Raw genomic sequence first — 5,231 nt, 5'->3', positions numbered from 1 at the left:
TGAGCATGCGCGCAGCGCCACCCCACGGCCGAAGCAGGGTGAGGCGGTAGCGAAGCGAACTGCGCAGGCGCGCTTTTGAGTCCTTTCTCCTGTGGGGGATAAAGCGGGAAAAAGCGCGCTTCCTTTTGCGGTTGCCGCTCATTATTTGCGAGCATGCTCCAGAATCCGTGTCAGGTGGGGCTCCTAAAAGTTTGGGGTATTTTATGATCAGTTTGGGGGCGGTTTTATTCAGTCCCTTAGTCGTGTCCGACTCTGCCACCCCACGAACTTCAGCACGCCAGGCTTCCCTTGTCCTTCACTGCCTCCCCGGAGTTTGCTCAAACTCATGTCCATTGAATCGGTGATGCCATCCAGCCAGCTCATCCTCTGCCCTCCCCTTCTCCTTTTGCTTTCATCATTCGCAGCATCAGGGTCTTTTCCAATGAGTGGGCTCTTCGCGTGGGTGGGGGGGCGAATAATTCATTCACTCAATAAATATTCTTTGGATAACTGTGCCTGACCCTTTGGGGGTGAAGCAGCAAGCAAGACAGGCCCTCAAACAGCTAACATTTTAATTGGGAGGACAACATTAACATATGTAAGTCATTCGAATGGTGCTACTTGCTGAGAAGACAGTTTATGGATGTGGCAGGTTAAGTGACAACAAGGAAGAGCTGGAGGGTACAGCTAGTGGCGAGGAAAGGGAGTGGTGGGTTCAGGAAGCGTGGGTGTCACAGAAGGCCGCTGAGGCAGGAAGAGAGACGGAGGGGGAGTGAAGTGAAGCGGGTAAGAGGGTGGACTCTGACCCTGCTGGCCCAGGCAGGAGTTGGGCTATTCATCTGGAGGACAAAGGCAAATTGTTGACTTCTGAGCAAGTCATTGACATGACCCTGTTGGTAGAAAGATTCCTTTGACTCCTGTGTGCAGAATTGGTGTTTAGAAGAGGATTGGAGTGGAGATGAAAAGACAGATTAGGAGACTGTTTACTAGATGGAGGCAACAGTCCCTGGAGTGGCCTGAGTCAGCTGATGGCCGTCGGGTGGACTTTATTTAGGAGATGAAACTGTCAAAGCTTGACCATGGATTGGTTGTGGGTGATGATGGGAAAAGATGTGTCAAAGATTCAGATTTCTGACAAGAACAGCAGGTTTCTGGAGAGGGAGAATTTTCAGTTTGGACATGTTGATGCTATTTCTGTTGTTTTTTGCTTTGTTTTTGGCTGTGCAGCACAGCTTGTGGGATCTTGGTTCCCTGGCTGGGAATTGAACCTGCGACCTCCACAGTAAAAGCTTGGTGTCCTAACCCCTGGACTGCCAGGGGATTTCCTGGACGTGTTGAATTTGAGATGCTTTTGAGACATGCAAGAAAAGGAATCAGAGCATTCCTTAGACAGAGAGTACTAGAGCTCAAAACAGAGGGTTTGTGAGCAAAGACAACAGAGAGCAAGCAGCTGGAGAGGCAAGGGGAGCAGAGGTGCCCCAGAACCCAGGGTGAGGAGGGCATGGGCAACAACATGGCATGCTCCTGAGAGATCCAGTTAGAAGATAACTGAAGAAAGCCCATTAGATTTAGCCGTCCCAGGCCCTTGACCCACGCAATTCTGATGGAATGGTAGGACAGAAACCCAGATACAGTGAGTTGAGGAGTGGAAGGGAAATGGAGACATGAACACCTTGAGAATAGACGGTTCCTCCCAATTGGTGGATTCAGGAGAGGGAGAGAAGGGGACATGGGTTTGAGGGAGGGTTTTTTTCTTTTAGCTTGGGGGAAACTTGAGCCTGTTTTAAAGCTGAAAGAAAAGCTTAATAGAGAAGAGCTAACATTCAGAAAGGGGACATGGGAGGCAGTCTATGACTGGGATGGTGATTCACCATTTTGCTGTCCTTCCAACACAGCTAGCTCCGCATGGCCCAAGATGGCTCCTTGAGTTCAGCCATTTCATCTGAGTTCAGCCAGCAGAAAGAAAAGACAAAAGTAGGAAGATGGCATTTGCTTCTTCCTTTTTTTTTCTTTTTTTTTCAAATTAACATTTACTTGTAAGCAGTCTCACTGGCATCCCAGGTGACACTAGTGGTAAAGAACCTGTCTGCCAATGCAGGAGACATAAGAGACACAGGTTTGATCCCTGGGTCAGGAAAGATCCCCTGGAGGAGGGCATGGCAACCGACTCCAGTATTCTTGACTAGAGAATCCCCATGGACAGAGGAGCCTGGTGGGCTACAGTCCATAGGGTCACACAGAGTCAGACACAGCTGAAGCAACCTAGCATGCATGCATGCGTGCAATCTCACTGGCTTCCCAGGTGGCACTAGTGGTAAAGAATCCACCTGCCAGTGCAGGAGATGCATGAGACATTCGATCCCTGCGCTGGGAAGATCTCCTGGAGTAGGAAATGGCAACCCACTCCAGTGTCCTTGCCTGGAAAATTCCATGGACAAAGGAGCCTGGCACACAATCTCCCTTCTCTTTTAAGGAGACCCCAGAGGTGCCTCATGACACTTCTCCTTACATCTCAATGGCTGTAACCTAGCCCCATGACCACATCTTGGTGAAAAGGAGGTCAGGAAATGAAGGCTTTGGATGGAGCTACAAAGTGACCAACTACAAGTTGCTGTTACAGAAAAAGGATTGGGAAATAAATACCAAGAGGCTATGTGCAGTCTCTGCAATGAAGGTAGGAGAGGCCTGGTGGTTTGTCTATTGAGAAAAAGTCAAGAATTAAGATTTGGAGTCCAGTCCACTTCTTTCTAATTTTTGCCCCATATCCTGTCACCTGTGTGACCTTGGACAAGCTACCTGCCCTCTCTGAGCCTCAGTGTCCTCTGTAGAATGGGAGTGATAATCTACCTGGCCAAATGACTGCAAGGATTAAATGAGATGCCACAGGAAGACCTGACCTGTGGTAGGTACTGATGTTAATTACATTTAGATTACAATTTAATGTTTTAAAAAGAGAATACACACACATTGAACACCTACTGGATGCCAGGAACTTGGATGTTTTTTCATCATACATTTATTTACTTCTCACTCCAACCTGGTGAGATGGGTATTGTAATCATTGTAATTTATAAAGCAGGAAACTCCAATTCAGCAAGTCAGCCAACAGAAATATCAGGATTTGAACTCCAGTCTTCTGACTCTTCGTTTTCTTCCCAGGTCCTAGCACAGAGCTTCTCAAAGGGTTTTGGGGACCTTCTGGTGGTCCAGTAACTAAGACTCCCCATTCCCAGTGCAAGGGGTCCAAGTTCGATCACTGGTAAGGGAACTAGATCCCACATGGCATAACTAAAGAACCAGCATGCCTCGATGAGCAAAGACCCTGCATGCTGCAACTGAGACCTTGTGCAGCCAAATAAATTAATATTTTAAAGCAAAATAAAATAAGCAGTTTTTTAAATTAAAAATAGTAAGAGTTTAGACATTTCCTGACGATGATAGGAGCATCTTGTTATTTATACCAACATTTATCCACTGTACTGGAGTTTATTGATAATGAACAACGTGGCTGGAAGTTCTTAGATAACTTCTGGATGGAGGCTGATTGCAGAGGGACGTGGGAAACCCTCTTAACCTGTGGGGTCTGCACTAACTCCAAGTGGTTAGTGTTAGAATGAATTAAATTACAGGGCACCCCACTGGTATCTGCAGAGGACTGGAGAATTGTTTGCTGGGGGAACCCACAAGCTTGCCCTCAGAATAAAAACACGTCAGTACAAGATGCCAAGGCCTTTCCTGGAAACCCTGTGAGGTGGGCAGACCCTCCAAGGCCCTTCCCAGCTCAGCCTCAGCTTAACTGCTGTAAGTTTCTCAAACAACCGTGTGTTTCCTGCTGGCTTCTTTGTCCCTGTTGTCCCCACACATGCCTGCCCAGCAAACTTCTGCTCCATCTTCAAAGCCCCTTAGCAAATGAAAGCCCTTGGCATTTTTCTTGATACTCTAGGAGAGGAAGAATTTCCCTTTGCCCTTCTAGGTTCTTTTTGGTTCGTCTAATAGAATTAAATTGGCAAAAAACAGATCAACAGGAGAAAAACAATCAAATTTAATTTCATCCATATGGGAGCCCCAAACATAGGAAGCTCAAAGAAGTGACTGAAGCAGGCAGGTTTTATGCCTTGCAGACAAAGAAACAATTATTTGTCAAGATCGGACAAAACAAAAGCTTTTTTGCTTGGGGTAGCGAGTTAATGAAGGAGTAACAGAGTTTGTTGAGGCAGCCTTCTTGGCCTTGAGACCTTGCCTTTCACGTTTCTGGAGATAAGGATTTCTCCTCTCGTCCCGGTACACAGAGAATAGCTTCACGTGGGAGATTTATTTCCTGCTTTCAAGGGGACAAGTGTTCTCCCATTGGCTGTTCCCCAAGAAACTTTAATTCAAAATAATCCATTTGCCAAAGTGGCATATTTGGGGGCAGCCTACCCTGAACCCCATCCATTACCTCACTACAAATCACGCCCTCAGTCATTTTTTGATCATTTAAAACCATAGTTATTGTTTGAAGTGACTTTTCCAAGGACAGGAACTATGGCAGTTCAGCTCTGGGTCTCCTCGCAGGCCCCCGGGAAGCTGCTTAATGACCACGTGTGGCATCACATCAGTTAGAGTGAGACGGAGATGAATGGACACATTGGTAGGTGAGGCGAGTGGGAGAGGTAGTCCTAAGTTTCCCAAATGACTTATGGGGGCTGGAACTGCAACTTAGGGCTTCCAGACATATACCCCCAAGCCTCTTTCCATCCCTGCCCCCTAACCAATGCACTCTGATGGGTCCTCTTTCCAGAATTCCTCAAGTCAGATTTTCTAGGGAACAGGAAGACACTGGGCACAGCATGGCACTTGGGAGAACAAGTATGAAGTCATCACGCCTCCTGTTTATAGGACACTGAGCTATGGTTTTTCCAGTAGTCATGTATGGATGTGAGAGTTGGACTATAAAGAAAGCTGAGCTTTCTGGAGAATTGATGCTTTTGAACTGTGATGTTGGAGAGGACTCTCGAGAGTCCCTGGGACAGCAAGGAGATCCAACCAGTCCATCCTAAAGGAAATCATATTCGTCCTGAATATTTATTGGAAGGACTGATGCTGAAGCTGAAACTCTGATACTTTGGCCACCTCATGCGAAGAACTGACTCCTTGGAAAAGACCCTGATACTGGGAAAGATTGAAGGGGGTAGGAGAAGGGGATGACAGAGGATTAGATGTTTGGATGGCATCACCGACTCAATGGACATGAGTTTGAACAGCCTCCGGAA

The sequence above is a fragment of the Moschus berezovskii genome, chromosome 6 (genome assembly GCF_049115385.1).
Source record: "Moschus berezovskii isolate FMDL1 chromosome 6, NW_MosBer_1.0, whole genome shotgun sequence".
Classification (NCBI taxonomy): Eukaryota; Metazoa; Chordata; class Mammalia; order Artiodactyla; family Moschidae; genus Moschus; species Moschus berezovskii.
The sequence above is the reverse complement of the archived record's forward strand: the minus strand, read 5'-3'. Positions refer to the sequence as shown.